The sequence below is a fragment of the Equus asinus genome, chromosome 7 (genome assembly GCF_041296235.1).
Source record: "Equus asinus isolate D_3611 breed Donkey chromosome 7, EquAss-T2T_v2, whole genome shotgun sequence".
NCBI lineage: Eukaryota > Metazoa > Chordata > Mammalia > Perissodactyla > Equidae > Equus > Equus asinus.
This window is the reverse complement of record NC_091796.1, coordinates 83,839,240-83,858,381: the sequence shown is the minus strand read 5'-3', so window position 1 is coordinate 83,858,381 and position 19,142 is coordinate 83,839,240. Positions and strand designations below refer to the sequence as shown.

The 19,142-nt window shown below is 41.5% G+C and overlaps 1 long non-coding RNA gene across 1 annotated transcript; it reads right to left on the bottom strand.

Annotated features, from left to right (window-relative positions):
* Positions 1–4,513: 4,513 nt before the first annotated feature.
* Positions 4,514–17,706, bottom strand: LOC123287167 (uncharacterized). Its single transcript, XR_006530242.2, has 4 exons — positions 17,516–17,706; positions 17,018–17,215; positions 15,657–15,825; positions 4,514–5,279 (listed from the first exon to the last, which is right to left on the bottom strand). It is a non-coding gene; the product is annotated as an uncharacterized lncRNA (long non-coding RNA).
* Positions 17,707–19,142: the final 1,436 nt, after the last annotated feature.

Here is a 19,142-nt window from a genome sequence, read left to right as displayed (position 1 = left end):
TGCCATGTCCATGCCCAGGATCTGAGCAGCGAAACCCTGGGCCGCCGAAGCGGAGCGTGAGAACTTAATCACTCAGCCACGGGGCCAGCTCCATACTTTCTGTCTTTACGAATTTGCCTATTCCATAAACCTCACATAAGTGGAGTCATACCGTATTTATGTTTCTGTGTCTGGCTTATGAAATCTGTATTATAATGCTGAGAACTAATTCAAAAGTTGTATTATTATTATATTCTGTTTTGAAACTGTGGGTCAGATAAACTGCCCATTTGAGACTTCTGGGGAGGGTAACCCTAAACCCAATCCTGTTCTGCTCTCTCCTTCCTCGGAAAGACCTCACCAGAGATGCAGGCAGTGGAAACGAGCTCAGAGGCTGGCAACTCTGGGGAGGAAACTAGACCAGTGCTCCCTGATAATGGCCGTTCACCTCTCCCATGGGGCTAGGTAAAAATACAGATGTCTGGGCCCCCACGTGGACTTCCTGAACTGGACTTTCTAGGGGAGGGGCCCAGGCTCCTGTATTTTCAACTGGGCTCCCAGATGAGGCTAGTGGTCAGCACTTCTTGAAGCCGTCTGGAGAGAGGACCAGCACACCGTGGGAAGGCATCCTCCTGCTTGGAGCCACGTTCTTGTCAGGGCTGATTTATCATGTGTTTGCTGTGTGCTGAGTCCACCGTCCAGGGGGAAGCCATTGGGAGCTGAGCTACTCACTCTTCAGATTGAGGGGAGAAGAGAGGCTGGGGGTGGCATTCATAATTCTGATTCACTTAAGGTTCTGAAAATATACTCGAAGCCCTGGGGTGGGGGGGGGGGGTTGGCAGGTTGGGGAGAGGGGACGGCACTCGTAGAACGTGAGGCGGAAGTATTTCAGGTGCTCCTCATCCTCCTGTTTCTGTGACACTCAGCTCTGTGTACTGGACAAGGCTTGGGTTGGCCTGGCCGGACTTCTGTCTTGGCTTTGTGGCCTCACCAGACATCGTCGCAGGTGCCCGCCAAGTCCACAGCATCACGTCTGAGTCTTCAGTTTAGTGGTCCAGGGCCCTCCTCCCTCCCCATTCCTAACCAGCCTGTCCCTTGTTCCCTCCCAGTCTGGTTCCTTAATTATCTCCTTGAAGATACACTGCTTAGGGAATAAGTCTTAGGCCGTGGAGAGTGACATCAGCAAGATGGTGGACCAGGAAGCTCCAGACCCTCACCCCTGCAGAAACATGAAACAAACTAGAACCTGGCTACAATGCCTTCCTTCTTAGAGCCATGGCAATCCATCAGGGATCTGTGGCAACCAAGCAGATGCCCAACCCGGAAAAAGCCGCATTCAGAATGTTAGGGATTTTACAGACTTCTTCCCCACCCTTGCCTTCCTCCTCCTCCCTGCCGGGCCTCCCAATGCCTTGTTCCCTCTGCAAACCACAGAGAGCAGAGCAGACGCAATTTGCACCATTTTAACCCAGTTGTATTTATAAACACTAACAATGAACAATCCAGAAAAAAAAAAATGAAGAAAACAATTATATTTACAGTGGCATCAAAAAAAAAAAAAAAAAGACTTAGGAATAAATTTAACCAAAGAGGTGAAAGATGTGTACACTGAAAACTACAAAATGTTGGGGCTGTCCTGGTGGTGCAGCAGTTAAGTTCACACGTTCTGCTTTGGTGGCCTGGGGTTCACAGGTTCGGGTCCCAGGTGCAGACCTACTCACTGCTTGTCAAGCCATGCTCTGGCAGGTGTCCCACATTTAAAGTAGAGGAAGATGGGCATGGAGTTAGCTCAGGGCCAGTCTTCCTCAGCAAAAAGAGGAGGATTGGTGGCAGGTGTTAGCTCAGGACCACCTTCCTCAAAAAAGCTACATGGTGTTACTGAAAGAAATTTAAAAAGTCATAAATGAATGGAAAAACATCCTGTGCTCATGGATTGGAAGACTCAGTATTGTTAAGATGTCAATACTACAAGAAGCAATCTACAGATGCAATGCAGTCTTTATCAAAATCCCAATGAGGTTTTAGGCAGAAATAGAAAAATGCATCAAAAATTCATGTGGAAGTGCAAGGGACACTAAGTAGCCAAAACAATCCTGGAAAAGAACAACAGAGTTGGAGGTCTCACACTTCTTGATTTCAACACTGCTAACAAAGCTGCAGTAACCCGACAGTGTGGTATTGGCATCAGACAAACACATACCAATGAACTACAGAATCCAGAAGAAACCCTCAGCTGTGTGGTCAAATGATTTTCAACAAGGGTACCAAGACTATTCAATAGGAAAACGATAGCCTTGAAAAACGAAAAGAAGATTTTGTCTCTTAGAGCAGTTTTAGGTTCACAGAAAAATAAACAGGAAGGTACAGAGATTTTTCATATACTCCCTCCCCAATTATCAACATCCCCCACCAGAGTGGTACATTTGTTACAACTGATGAACCTTCATTGACACATCATTGTCACCAGTCTTTTCAACAAATGGTGCTGGGAAAACTATAAAACTCATAGAAAAAAACATGGGGAAAAAGCTTCGTAACATTGGATTTGGCCATGACGGCACTGATATCTTAGATATGATATTAAAAGCATGGGGAAAAAAAGAAAAAATAGGTAAATTAGGCTATGTCAAATTTAAAAACTTTTGTGCATCAGAGGACACTGTCAATAGAGTGAAAAGGCAACCCACAGAATGGGAGAAAATATTTGCAAATCATATATCTGATAAGGGGTTAATATCCAGAATATATAAAGAACTCCTACAGCTCAAGAACAAAATCAAACAACCCAAGTGAAAAATGAGCAAAGGACTTGAATAGACATGTCTCCAAAAAAGATATATAAATGGCCAATCAACACATGATTAGATACTCAACATTAGGGAAAATGCAAATCAAAACCACAATGAAATACCACTTCACACCTATTAGGATGACTATTAGAAAACAAAATAAGTGTTGGCAAGGACATGGAGAAGCTGGAACCCTGTACACTGCTGATGGGAATGTTAAAATGGTGGAGTCATACTCATATGAGGAATTTAAAACTATGGACCAAGAACAGTTTAGTGGATACCAGGGGAAAGGTTGGGTGGGGGGTGGGCACAAAGGGTGAAGTGGTACACCTACAACATGACTGACAAACATTAATGTACAATTGAAATTTCACAAGATTGTAACCTATCAATAACTCAATAAAAAAAAAATGGTGGAGTCATGTGGAAGACAGTACGGTAGTTCCTCAAAAACTTAAAAATAGAATTACCACATGATCCAGCACTTCTACTTCTGGGTGTATACCCAAAAGATGTGAAAGCAGGAACTTCAACAGATATGTGTACGCCTCCTTTTTTTTTTTTTTTTTTAAAGATTGGCACCTGAGCTAACATCTGTTGCCAATCTTTTTTTCTTTCTTCTTCTTTTCCCCCAAACTCCCCAGTACATAGTTGTATATTCTAGTTGTAGGTCCTTCTGGCTCTGTTATATGGGACATCGCCTCAGCATGGCCTGATGAGCGGTGCCACGTCTGCACCTGGAATCCGAACCACTGAAACCCTGGCTGCTGAAGCAGAGCACGCAAACTTAACCACTCGGCCATGGGGCTGGCCCCTGTACGCCCTTGTTCATAGCAGCATTATTCACAATAGCCAAAAGGTGGAAGCAACCCAAGTGTCCATGTACGGATGAACGGATAAACAAAATGTGATACATATAGATATGATGGAATATTATTTAGCCTTAGAAAGGAAAGTTTGACAGGTGTGCCACATGGATGAAGCTTGAGGACATTATGCTAAGTGAAATAAGCTAGTCACAAAAGGACAAATACTGTTTAACTCCACCTATGTGATGTCTTGCAGTGTCTTTTTTCCTGACACCAACCTGTACTCCAATTCTCCAACACCAAGTGGGTGTCCTCCAAGTCAATTCAATTCTAACACGAACTTCTTGGAGTTAGTGCAGACCCCACAAGTTACGGGCTCAGTTCCACAGGACTGCCTCCACTTCAGATGCCATTTCCAAATCCTGGGCGCCCCCCCATGCTTCTGACTGACTATAAACTGGGAGTTTCCAGAACCCCCGCTCAGGTTCTGTAATTTCTAGAACGGCTCACAGAACGCAGGTAAACATTTTACTTACATTTCCTGGTTTGTTACAAAGGATCCGACTCAGGACCAGGCAAATGGAAGAGATGCCAGGGGGAGGTGTGGGGGAGGGGCAGAGAGCTTGCATGTCCTCTCTGGGGGCACCACCCTCCCAGCACTTTGATGTGATGTGTTCACCACCCTGAAAGCTCACTGAATTTCCTTGTTGAAGAGTGTTTATAGAGCTCAATGTCCAGTTCCCCTCTCCTGCTCAGAGGTGGGAAGAGGGTGGGGTTGGAAGTTCCCAAACTCTGATGACTAGGCAGTTCTTCTGGTGACCAACTCCAAGATGAGGCTGTCAAGGGCCCCTGTTCACTCTAAGTGACCTGATTAGCATAAACTGGAAAGGGGCCCCTTATGAATAACAAAAGACTCTACTATCACTCAGGAAATTCCAGGAATGGGGGCGAAGACCAAATATATGTTTATTATAGCACAGGTGACTACAGTAGTCAAATTCATGGAGACAGAAAGTCACATGGTGGCTGCCAGCGGGGAGGGAATGGGGAGTTCTTGTTTAAGGGGTACAGAGTTTCAGTGGAGCAAGATGAAGAAAGTTCTGGAAATGGGTGGAGGTGATGGTTGCAGAATAATGTGAATGTCCTTATTGCCAGTGAACTGTACAGTTAAAAATGATTATGGTGGTAAATGGTTAAAATGGGAAATTTTAAGCTGAGTATCTTTTACCACAACCACCAGAAAGAAGCTACAGTGCTTGTGAGGTGTTCTCTGCTGGCTGGGCACCTGCTCACCTCCTGCCTTCCTGTCATCAGCCTGTGCTTGCAGGAACGCATTCCCTACCCTCTCTGTGCTTGCTGAGTTTACTGGGATCCTGGCCTTGGTTTTCTGGTGGTTTCTGTTTCCCCCTCTTCCTTCTCTCTTCTCCTGTCCTCTTCCCCTCCTCCTCCATCTCCTCTTCTGACTCAATGGGAAACTTGTTGGGGGACTGGAACCTTCACTAAGACATCTCTCCTGTGGCTCAGGGCTCTGGGCATAACAGGTGCTTACAAATGAATGGACAAATTAATAAACAGGTTTCCATGTCCTGAAAGGAGTTAGCGACCAGCCAGTTAACTGAGAGCTCAGGTGGTTGGAGGAAGGGATTGTCAGGCCTGGACTGTCTTCCCAATGTGACTCAATCTTGTTCAGTCAGAAATGCTGGGGATGAAGAACACAATGAATGAGACATAAAAATATCTGGAATCCTTTAAAACTAGAGCTGATATTATGGAGGATAGAATTAGTAATTTAGAAGACAGAAATATAGAAATGCTTCAGGTGGAGGAGGAGAGAGAAGTAACACTGGAATGAAATGAAGAAATTCTCCAAGAAATATCAAACTCAATTAGGAAATGCAACATAAAGATTATAAATATTCCAGATGGAGAAGAAAGGGAGAAAAAAGCAGAGAGCTTCTTCAAAGAAATAATAGCTGAGAACTTCCCAAACCTGGGGAAGGATCTGGATTACATGTAAAATGAAGATAACAGAACTGCTAATTACATGAATTTAAAAACACCTTCTCCAAGACATATATTAGTAAAACTAGGAACAGTCAATGACAAAGAAAAAATATTAAGCGCAGCAAGGCAGAAGAAAACCACCTACAAAGGAACCCCTATCTGGCTTTCAGTGGATTTCTCTGCAGAAACCTTACAGGCTAGGAGAGAGTAGAATGATATATTCAAAATATCAAGAGGCAAAAACTTTCAGCCAAGAATATTCTATCCAGGGAAACTATCCTTCAGATACGATGGAGAAATAAAAACTTTCCCAGGTAAACAAAAGCTGAGGGAGTTAATTGTCACAAGATCCCCCACAAAATCATCAAGAAGGCCTTCATATCTGAAAAGAGAAAGATAAGGTTTACAAAGCGTTGTGCAAGGAGATAAACTGACATACAAAATGAGAAAATTGCAGCTCTCCATCAGAACAGGTTAGCAAACAATTATAACATTATAGTGAAAGGGATGGAAAGCATCAAAAATAACTGTAAACAATTCATTTTAATCACAAACTCACAAACCAAAATGAAATAAGTTGTGACAACAATAAATTGGACAGGGAAGAGGAAAGGGATGGACCCTGCTTAGAGTAAGGAGATAAGAGACTATCAGAAAATGGACTATCTCATCTATGAGATCTTTTATACAAACTTCATGCTACCCACTCAACAAGAAATCAGAACAGAGACACAAATGATAAATACAGAGAACAAGGAGAAAACTATCACAGAGAATCACCAAACTGAACTGACAGTCAGAAATACACGGAACGAGAAATAAGGGAAATACAGAACAATGGGAAGACAACAGATAAAATGGCAATATTAAGCCCTCATATATCAATAATCACTCTAAATGTAAATGGATTGAATTGTCCAATCAAAAGACACAGAGGGGCTGGACAGATTAAAAAACAAGACCCAACAATATGCTGCCTTTAGGAAACACATCTCAGCTCTAAAGACAAACACAGGCTCAGAGTGAAGGGATGGAAGACGATACTTCAAGCAAATGGCAAACAAAAGAAAGCAGGTGTTGCCATACTTACATGAGACAAAGTAGACTTCCAGATAAAAACGAAAATGAGAGACAAAGAGGGGCAGTATTTAATGATAAAAGGGACACTCTACCAAGAGGACATAACGCATAAATATATATGCACCTAACACAGGAGCACCAAAGTACATAAAGTAACTATTAAAATACAGACCTAAAGGGAGAAATTAACAGCAACGCAATAATAGCAGGGGACCTCAACATCCTACTTACATTAATGGATAGATGATCCAGACAGAAAGTCAACAAGGAAATAGTGGAATTAAATGATACACTAGATCAGATGGATTTATAGATATATAGAACACACCACCCAAAAACAGCAGAGCATACATTCTTCTCAAGTACACGTGGAACATTCCAAAGATAGACTGTACGATGGGAAACAAGGCAACCTTCAATAAATTTAAGAAGACTGAAATCATATCAAGCATCTTTTCCAAACATAATACTATGAAACCAGAAATCAACTACAAGAAAAAAGCTGGCAAAGTGACATATATGTGGAAACTAAACAACATGCTACTGAACAACCAATGGATCAATGAAGAAATTAAAGGAGACATCAAAAAATATCTGGAGATAAATGAAAATGAAAATAAATCATACCAACTCATGGGATGCAGCAAAAGAGGTCCTAAGAAGGAAATTCAAAGCAATATGGGCCCACCTTAAGAAGGAAAAATCTCAAGTAATCTTAAATTACACCTAATAGACCTAGAAAAAGGAGAGAAGAAGAAGTCAGCAGAAGAGAAATAATAAAAATTAGAGCAGAAATAAATGAAATAGAGACTAAAAAAACAGTAGAAAGGATAAATGAAACAAAGAACTGGTTATTTGAGAAGATAAAGAGAGCTGACAAACTCTTAGCCAGATCTACTAAGAAAAAAAAGAAGATCAAATAAATAAAATTAGAAATGAAATAGAGATTACAAGGGAATTGCACAAAGGATTACAAGAGAATACTATGAAAAACTTTATGCCCACAAATTGGATAACCTAGAAGAAACAGATAAATTCGTAGCCTCATACACCCTCCCAAAACTGAATCTAGAAGAAAGAGAGAAGCTAACTAGACCAATCACAAGTAAAGACACTATAACTGTAATCAAAAACCTCCCAAAAAACAGAAAAAATGGGACCACGTTGAAAAAGTTGTTGAGGGACGTCAGCTAAAGGGCGGAGTGAGCTCACCCAGGACTCTCTCCCCTCCAAAGTACAACCAAAACATGAACAACTGAATTTCAACCAATAATTCTAATAATACAGAGATTGTCAGAGACCCACAGCAGCCAAACGACGGAGGGCGGAGAGGCTGGAGCCGCCATCGGAGGAGCTGGAATGGGGTAAGAGAGATCTTCGCTCCCTCCTCTAGAGACTGCGATCGCTGCTGTGGGTGAGGGAAGGAGCGAGGGAGGGGCCACGCGTCTGGGGATCGTCAAGGACTCCCACTGCCTATGCTGCAGAAATCTGCTAATGGGGGAAAGCTTTCACGTGTGGGGACCCCATCAAGCCAGGGCCCTGGGAAACCAGAAAGCGAGAGCTGATCAGAATCAAGGTCAGTGCGAGAGAAAGTGCCCCCCCTCCCCCAACCCAGGCTGCATGCCCGCCATTGTGGCTGAAGGCAGAGGGCTCAGAACGCGTGGCTCTCGACCCCCATCTAGTGGCAACAGGCTGTAACTGCAACTGAATAATAGCATGCACAAAAACCGCTCCTCTACCATCCACCAATTTATAAAAGCTCCAGACCAGAAGGAAAACAATAAAAACACAGAATTAAGTCCTGAGGACTTGGAATTAAGTAAACTAAGTGAAAATGAGTTCAGAGTAGCTATCATCAAAAAACTCAATGAGGTAAATGGAAATATAGAGAAACAAGTCGAGCTCTGGAGTTACTTCACATAAGAGATTGAAACTATAAAGAAGAATCAATCAGAAATACTAGAGATGAAAAATACAATGGATCAGATAAAACAGAATATGGATTCCCTGAATGACCATGTAGACACCATAGAGGAGTAAATTAGCATGATCGAAGATAGACAGGTTGAATGGCTCCAGACAGTGGAAGAAAGAGAACTAAGAATTTTTAAAACTGAAGAAAATCTCCGAGAAATAGCAGATTCAATGAGGAAATCCAATTTAAGAATTATCGGAATCCCTGAGGGTGTGGAAAAGGAAAATGGAACAGAAAGAGTGTTCAAAGAAATAGATTTGGGAAATTTTCTTCTATTGAGGGAGAAATTTGTGTGGAGGAAGCTTTTAGATCTCCTAGATTTGTCGATGTAAAAAGACCTACTCCAAGGCATATAGTAGTAAAACTGGCAAAAGTGAATGACAAAGAAACAATACTCAGGGCATCAAGACAGAAGAAAATAACCTGCAAAGGAACCCCTATCAGACTTTCAGTGGATTTCTCTACAGAAACCATACAAGCTAGGAGAGAAAGGAATGACATATTCAAAACTTTACAGGATAAAAATTTCAGCCAAGAATACTCTATCCAGCAAAAATATCCTTCAGATATGAGGGAGAAATTAAATCTTTTCCAGACAAACAAAAGCTAAGGGACTCCGTAAAAAAAACCAAAAAACAAAAAACCTCCACTATAAGAAATCCTCAAGAAGGCTCTCATACCTGAAAAAAGAAAACAAGGGAGAAAGGGGTCACAAATCACAGAGTAGGGAGACAAAGAGACAGAATCAGAGAGGATAGCAAATATTCAACTATAGCATTAGGATAAAGGGAAGGAAACCACCAAAGCAAAGACGATCTTATCACTCTAACCACAAACTCACAACACGAATTGGAATAAGAGATGAAAATAATGACTTAGGAGGGGAAGAGCAAAGGGACTAAATCCATCTAGCCCAAGTAAGTAAGAGACCACCAGAAAATGGACTATATTATACACGAGATTCTGAATACAAACTTCAGAGTAGCCACTAAACTAAAAAACAGAACAGAGACACAAAACGTAAATAAGGAAAAATCTAAGAAACCCAGCATAAGAAATTGCAGAAGTCAATGGGTAGGCTAAAACACACAGGATGAGAAACAAAGGTAACAAAGTAAAACTGGATAATGAGCAACAGAAAGACAGCATTAAGCCCTCATGCATCAGTACTCACCACCCTCAATATAAATGGATTGAACTCTCAAACAAGAAGACACAGAGTGGCAAAATGGATTAAAGAACAAGACCCAACAATTTGTTGCCTCCAGGAAAGACACCTCAACCCCAAGGACAAACACAGGCTCAGAGTGAAGGGGTGGAAGACAATACTCCAAGCTAATAGCAAACAAAACAAAGCAGGTGTTGAAATACTTATATCAGACAAAACAGATTTCAAGATAAGGCAGATAAAGAGCAACATAGAGGGCCAATACATAATGATCAAAGGGACACTTCATCAAGAAGAAATAACACTTATAAATATCTATGCCCCCAACACAGGAGCACCAAAGTTCATAAAGCAACTATTAACAAACCTAAAAGAAGATATTAAAAATAACACAATAATAGTATGGGACCTCAACATCCCACTCACATCAATGGACAGATCATCCAGACAGAAAATCAACAAGGAAACAGTGGAATTAAATGAGAAGCTAAAACAGTTGGACTTAATAGACATATATAGAACACTCCATCCAAAAACAGCAGAATACACATTCTTCTCAACTGCAGATGGAACATTCTCAAGGATAGATCATATGTTGGGAAACAAGGCAAGCCTCTACAAATTTAAAAAAATTGAAATAATAAACAAGCATCTTCTTCGATCATAATGCTATAAAACTAAAAATTAATTACAAGGAGAAAGGCACAAAGATGTGGAGACTAAACAATATGCTATGGAACAAGCAATGGATCACAGAAGAAATCAAAGAAGAAATCAAAAAATACCTGGAGACAAATGAAAATGATAACATGCCATACCAACTCATATGGGATACAGCAAAAGCTGTATTAAGAGGAAAATTCATCGCAATACGGGCACATCTTAACAAACAAGAAAAATCCCAAACAAGCAATCTTAAACTACACCTAACTTAACTAGAGAAACAAGAACAGAGCCCAAAGTCAGCAGAAGGAGAGAAATAATAAAAATCAGAGCAGAAATAAATGCTATTGAAACAAAAACCTCCCAAAAAACAAAAGTCCAGGATCAGGTGGTGTGTTTCGAGAATTCTACCAAACAGTCAAAGAAGATTTAATACCTATCCTTCTCAAACTATTCCAAAATATGGAAGAAGTTGGAACACTTCTTAACTCATTCTATGAGGCCAACATTACCCTGATACCAAAACCAGACAAGGACAACACAAAGAAGGAAAATTACAGGCCACTGTTGTTGCTGATGAACACAGATGAAAAAACCCTCAACAAAATATTGGCAAACAGAATACAGCAATACATTAAAAGGATCATACACCATGATCAAGTGGGATTTATACCAGGGATGCAGGGATGGTTCAACATCCGCACATCAATCAATGTGATACACCACATCAACAAAATGAGGACTAAAAATCACATGATCATCTATAGATGCAGACAAAGCCTTGGACAAGATTCGACATCCACTCATGATAAAAACTGAATAAAATACATATAAGAAAGAAAGTACCTCAACATAATAAAGGCCATATATGACAAACCCACAGCCAACATCATACTTAACGGTGAAAAACTGAAAGCCATCCCTCTGAGAACAAGAACAAGACAAGGGTGCCCACTCTCGCCACTCTTATTCAACATAGTACTGAAGGTTTTGGCCAGAGCAATTAGGCAAGAGAAAGAAATAAAAGGAATCCACATTGGAAAGGAAGAAGTGAAACTCTCGCTGTTTGTAGATGACATGATTTTATATACAAAAAACCCTAAAGAATCCATCAGAAAATGCTTAGAAATAATCAACAACTACAGCAAAGTGGCAGGGTACAAAATCAATTAAAAAAAACCAGTTGCATTTCTATACACTACAAATAAACTAGCAGAATGAGAAATCAAGAATACATTCCGATTTACAATTGCAAGAAAAACAATAATCTAGGAATAAACTTTACAAAAGAGGTGAAAGACCTGTACACTGAAAACTATACATTATTGAAAGAACCTGAAGAAGACATAAAGAAATGAAAAGATTTTCCATGCTCATGGCTCAGAAGAATAAACATAGTTGAAATGTCCATACTTCCTATAACAATCCACAGATTCAATGCAATCCCAATCAGAATCTGAATGACATTCTTCACAGAAATAGAACAAAGAATCCTAAAATTTATATGGAACAACAAAAGACCCCAAATACCCAAAGAATCCGGAGAAAAAAGAACAATGCTGGAGGCATCACAATCCCTGACTTCAAAATATACTACAAAGCTATACAGTAATCAAAACAGCATGGTACTGGCACAAAAAGAGACAGAGATCAATGGAACGGAATTGAAAGCCCAGAAATAAAACCACACATCTATGGATAGTTAATCTTCAACAGAGGAGCCAAGAACATACAAAGGAAAAAGGAAAGTCTCTTCAATAAACAGTACTGGGAAAACTGGACAGCCACATGCAAAAGAATGAAAGTAGACCATTATCTTGCAGCATACACAAAAATTAACTCAAAATGGATTAAAGACTTGAATGTAAGGCCTGAAACCATAAAACTCCTAGAAGAAAATACAGGCATTACACTCTTTGACATTGGTCTCAGTAGCATCTTTTCGAATACCATGTCTACTTAGGAAGGGAAACAAAAGAAAAAGTTAACAAATGGGACTACATCACACTGAAAAGCTTCTGAAAAGCAAAGGAAACCATGAACAAAACAAAAAGACAACCCACCAACTGGGAAAAAATATTTGCAAATCATTTATCTGACAATAGGTCAATATCCAAAATATATAAAGAACTCATACAACTCAACAATAAAAAAACCAACAACCCGATCAAAAACTGGGCAGAGGATATGTATGTTTTTCCAAAAAAGATATACAGATGGCCAACAGACACATGAAATGATGTTCAACATCACTAATTATTAGGGAAATGCAAATCAAAACTACAATGAGATATCAACTTATACCTGTCAGTATGGCTATAATTAGCAAGACAAAAAACAAATGTTGAAGAGGTTGTGGAGAAAAAAGAACGCTCATACACTGGTAGTGGGAATGCAAACTGGTGCAGCCACATTGGAAAACAGTATGGAGATTTCTCAAAACATTAAAAATAGAAATACCATACAATCCAGCTATCCCATTACTGGGTATCTACCAAAACAACGTGAAATCAACAATCCAAAGAGACTTATGCACCCCTATCTTCATTGCAGCATTATTCACAAGAGCCAAGATGTGGAAGCAAACCAAGTGCCCATCAACTGATGAATAGATAAAGCAGAAGAGGTATATATACACAACAGAATACTACTCAGCCATAAGAAAGCACAAAATCGTCCCATTTGCAACAACACGGATAGAACTTGAGGGTATTATGTTAAGTGAATTAAGCCAGAGAGAGAAAGACAAACACCGTATGATTTCACTCCTAAGGGGAAGATAAACAAACACATGGACAAAGAGAACAGATTAGTGGTTACCAGAGGGGAAGGGGGTTGGGGAGTGCACACAAGGGGTAAAGGGGCACATATATACGGTGACTGACAAATAACGTACACCTGAAATTTCACAATGTTATCAAGTATTATGACCTCAATAAAATGCTTTTTAAAAATCAACAGTAGGAGGTTGAAAGGAAGAGCACAAGTTCCATGAATTTGGATTGGGTGGCGTAGGGGGGATCACACCTTTATTTTCACTGATTTCCATTAGAAATTTAACCTTTCTCAGTTACGAACATAGGCAACAAAGCACAGCAGTATTGGCATTATCTGTGCCGTGGGCTCTACCTGAAATTACAGATTTTTTATAGCATTTTAGATTTGTTGCCAATATCTCAAAATATCATCTACATTTATCACTACTTCTAAGTGATGGCAGATATTAAACTTGCCACTAGATCACCTGTGATCCCAGTCCTCCTCCTCTGCTGTGATGAGGCTGGACAACGAGCTGGCAACTCTCCCCCAAGCAACTGTTCAGCTACCAAATGGTGACATCTCACACTGGGGGTCCTGACATCTATGCTGTTTCCCAGTATTCTCCACGTATTACTGTTAATCAAAGACCACCCTACAGTGTGATGGTTTTACGCTGACTAAGCAAAAACAGTCTTCCTTCTACTATCTTTAGAGAATTTAACTTTCCAATGTTTTAAATGAATAATCTTGTTATGTATGTAGTAATAAGAAAGCACATATTACTATATCACGTTTTTCAAATTTGGCAACTGCATTTCAATGTAATTGGTATTCCTCGTAATATGTATTTTATTTTAAGCCCTTACAAATATTATTCTGATAAGGGATTCATGGCATTAAAAAGGTTAAGAACCCTGGATCTAAGGTGACCTAAAGCATAAAGTCTCCCTCCATTCAGTCAGGAAGTATTTCTTGAGATCCTACTACAATACTAGGTTGAGCCATCTGAAATTCTCAATATTGACTGTTTTTAACCCCCCAAAGTGCAATTTCATATAGTTCAACGTAATACTTGGTGGGCCCAACCTCTAGGCCCACTAACAAGAGAGAAATTCATGGAGTAAAAGCATGATCTTGAAATCGGAAAGATGGACGCTTGCTGTAGAAGTTAAAAATTTTGTGAAACGGGTAAGAGGCAGCACACAGAAAGCAAAAGTCACGAGAAGGCAAAGTGGCCTAAGAGAATTACCCATTTAATTAACCCTAATGAGAATGACCCAAATGTATTGTCAAACCTCTATTATGTTCTACAACCTAACCATGATGAGAAGCCTTTCCCCAAATCTTTACTAATACTTCAAGAATTTTTTTCAAGTCATATTAAATAATGTAATCTTCAAGTTTAAAATAAGAAGTCCACTTTAAATTCAATGTCAAAGCCAGTTGGAATAATGCCTTACATTTGTACGGCACTTTATAATGTACAGAGTAATTTCATACACATTATTCTGTTTGATCCTAACCATACCCCTAGAAAACAGCCTGGGAGATGATATCCCCATTTCTCAGGTTAGGCAGCACACACACATCCAAGGGGACTCACAGAGAATCTTAAGAACTAATCTTACATTTAAGCCAGTCTCTCTCTTTGTTCTCTGTGTCAAGTATTAACATTAAAGGAGGCAAAATAGCAAAGTGCTTCAAGATCCAGGAAAACTAGGCCTGAATCTCAGTCCTTCACTTACTCTCTCTGTGTCCCTGAAGAAGTGCTTTGATATTTCCGAGACGGAGCTTAATAAAGTGGGAATAGTAACATCTTCAGATTAAATGAGACACAGTAGTTAAAGCCCTTACCATCATCTATAGCAGCTGCACTTATCACTATCATTCATTCCTATTATTATGAGAATCCAGCAACCAAGAAACCTGGCTCATACCCAAAGGAACTCAGGAAAGCAACAGGGTCCAACAGACACAGCACAGGCTACAGAATTCTAACGTCCTGCCCCACGGTTACTCTGATAAGTCACCTGACCTCTCAGTATTATCATCATCCTATCACTGTAATGCTTCTGAGAAAGCAACATAACCAATGTCAGAGTTTGGAGACATACTTTTCTTCAATATCTAAAAATTTCAAGATCTCCTACATTAGGAGCTCTGATTGAGAGTTTACCAAGAGCTACCTGCAACACCTAGAGCCGATGTTCATTCATGAGCTTGTGTTCACCCATGAGCCCAGAGCCTTATCTCATTTCAGATAGCTGATGGGGATGGAATAAGAGCTTGAATTAGATCATGGACAGAAGCTAAAACCAGAGGGAGACAATACCAAAGGAAGCCTATTGGGTAAAAGAGTAGATGAGTAAAAGAACTATTTTCCACCCTAGAGGCAAAGGGTCAAAAGCAGGCTTGCTGTTACTTACTCTTGGCTGACCGCCTCCTCGTCCTCCAAGGATGATGCTGTTTCCTCCAGGTCCCGGGCCATCACGACTGGCATTTCCTTTAGGGTTTCTCATGCAGTCAGCAGACGGGGGCCTCAGAGACCTTTCCTTCCAGATTCACTGGATCAAACAATTTGGATGGCACAGACTCCTGTAAGAACGCCGAATGATCTGAGACACAATGCAGTTGTCTATCTGGTGATCACTGCTGATGATCTTCCAAGTAATAAAAATGACTATCTACCTAAATGATGGCCAACCTCTAGAAGCTTACCTTCTATCACAGTGCCTCACATACGCCACAAAAATCAAGATTTTTGTCCAAACATACTGTCTGTCCTCTATGCATTTGAAGAGCTGTTATTAAGTTCGACTTTCTCATTTTTCTTTTCATCTACTATATCTAACATGCCCCAAAAGGACAGACCTGCTTAACTTTTAGGTAACTCTCAGGTAGGTGGACGACTACCTAAAACAGATTCCTTGCTAGAAAAACCTGTCCTAGGTTAAAAATAAAAACTCATGATTTAAGGTCCTTGAAAATATTTTACACTCTATGACAAGCACACAGGTTAAATGCCCTCATGTTTACACCAAAACAAATTCAACCACTGAACCAAAGGATTAATAGAGTTGTCTTGAACAGAGATCATAAGTAGCTGAGAAAAAAAAAAACTGTCCTTCCAAACACTCAAAAATTATCCTCCCGGGGCCGCCCTGAGGCTGAGTGGTTAAGTTCGCGCACTCTGCTTCGGTGGCGCGGGGTTTCACTGCTTCAAATCCTGGATGCTGACATGGCACTGCTCATCAAGCCATGCTGAGGCCGCATCCCACATGCCACATCTAGAAGGACGCACATCCAAAAAGACACAACTATGTACGGGGGGGATTTGGGAGAAAAAGGAAAAATAAAATCTTTAAAAAAAAATTATTCTCCCTTACTAAACATCTGAAAGTATGATCTGAATGTCAAATACACGTTAAGATATTTCCAATTTCTAACAAAATTTTTTTCCATAGGGAAAAGCTACCTGTTCGTCATGTGTGTTTGAGGAAGGAATAGAAATGACAGATAAAGAAAATGAAAATATTCAAAGGACCATAGTCCCATTACTGAGAGATAGCCACCTGATGTCAATCCTTCCAAACCTTTTCTTGTTTTGGTTTAATGATTGGCACCTGAGCTAACAACTGTTGCCAATTTTCTTCTTTTTTTTCCCCCTGCTTTTTGCTCCCCAAATCCCCGCAGTATATAGTTGTATATCTTAGTTGTGGGTCCTTCTGGTTGTGGCAAACCTTTTCTATACATTCATGTATACAGTAAGATTAGATTGTAAACGCACCAAAAAACGCAGATCCCGATAATGTTCCACAGATCGTCAGCGGAACGGGCTGAGGATCTAACAACCTCAAAGGCGTCCTTCCAAGGATTCCCAGCGGGATTTCTCGATCTTTCTCAAAATGTTGGGATGTCCTTTAAGCTAAAGCAAAACAAACAAAACCTCCAGGCGAGGAAGGGGTGCCGACCTGTCCTAGGCTGCCTGCAGAGCGGGGAGAGACAGGACGGTCGGAAGAAGATTAAGGACACTCGCCCAAGGAGCGTCCCCGCCCTAAAGGGATCAGCGCCTCAGCCCCACCCCTGACCCCCCCACCCCCACCCCAGGCAGGTCCGCCGATGGTCCCCTCGAGAAGGACGGGGCGACTCCGCCGCCGGGATCCGGCCCGGCGCGCCCGGAAGCCAACAGCGGCTCCCGGACTCGAACAGGGAAGCGCAGCGGGCCGTGCCGCCCAGACGCGGAGCGCACCTCCCGCGGTAGGCGAGCGCCGGCGCAGGCGTTTACCTGGCTCATCTTCCCATGGCTCGGGGCGGGCAGGCGGGGACCGCGCTCGGCGCCGACCTCCCTGCTCCTTCCCGAGCCGGGCTCACGGCCGCGGAAGGCGGCTTCCCCCGTTACTACAACAACCAACAAGCAACCGCCCGCTCGGAGCCACTGCGCAGGCGCCCGCCACCCGGCGCCGAAAACGTTCGGCTGCGGGCGCGGACGAATGTCGTCACCGCGGCGCAGCGCGGGAGCAGCGCCCAACTCTCAGCAGAAGAGTTATTTTTGACTCTTTTCCCACTCCGCCCCTAATGGGTTTGATGCGGGTTGGTGAGCTGAGGAGGCGAAAGAAAGATTTCTTGGAGTCTCAAGGTCTGGCAGTATTGCTCTTTTATTTAGAGAATAGTGTGGAATAGCGTGGGGACAGGACCCACGGGCGGGATGAGGCGCTGCTGCCGCCACTGCAAACATGGGTGGAGAGAAAGGCTAAATTTAAGGCATAGGTATGTGAGTTATGTTTTTACAAGACAAAGGAAAGACTTTGTAAAAAGAGTTGTTAAATGGTATCAGTGCCGGTAGGGTCTGGTTATTGGGTGGTCCTATAACTTTTAGATATGAATCAAACCGGATTAAGTAAATGGCAGAAGCCACCGCTTAAATATTATCTTCAGCTAAAGACAAAGGAGGATGTTGGGGGGTGGGGTCACTTACATGAGGCTACCAGACAGTAAACAACTTAAGTCCTTGCCTTCTCCTGTAAGAGTTTCAAGACAAGGCCATCATGCCTTCCTCCTGGTGCAGAGAGGAAACACCCCCCACAGATGGAGACCTCCTTCACAAATGCAAATGTCTCTCATCAAAGGGCAAGCAAATTCCACTCCTCAAAGCCCACTTCTCATCTGCAGTTTTAAAAGTAACCAGTCTAAAATAATCCTCATCAGGTTGTTGCTATTTCTAAGAGCATCTGTGAAACAGACATAAATTCTGTCAAAGGGGAGAGCTGTCCATGCCGCTTTTCTGACCCTGAGTCTCCTGTTGAGGAAGGGTGAGAAATAAGGAGGATGGAGGGATCCTGGCCCCTGCTGTACCCACTTGTGATGTCCAGTAGAGCGTTGTTCTCTCTGGCCTTTCACAAAGTCCACTTTTGTGTTCCACCTTCCCTAAAGGAGTCAGTCATCCATTCACCCATCCTCCTCTAGAGCTCTTTGTTGTTTACTTTTTGGTGCTTCTTACTGTCTTCAGTCATTGCTGGCTTTAATATCTTTTTCAGCTGGGTAGTGTAGGAGCCTCCTAAGACTGCCAGAGAGGCAAAGGAAGCCTGATGGTGTTATCACCACTTGAGGCCAAAGAAGTGAATCCAAAACAGACGAACTATGGGCCAAAACACCATCAAGATGAGAAGAATTCCAATATTAGAGTCTTTATATACATGGGTTTTATGTAAATCAAGCTGACTGAAATCAATGCTCAGCAAGGCTTGATGTAAGTTTTTTGTTTTAGGCAAAAAGTATTGTGACCTAATTGTATTTCCCATACAACTTGAAGACAGACGTGGACATGGTATGCTTGTCTTCCTCAAGAATGGAAACTTCATCAAGATCTTCTCAGTGAGGCAACATTGCAATGTAGAGTCCAAGAGACCAGATGT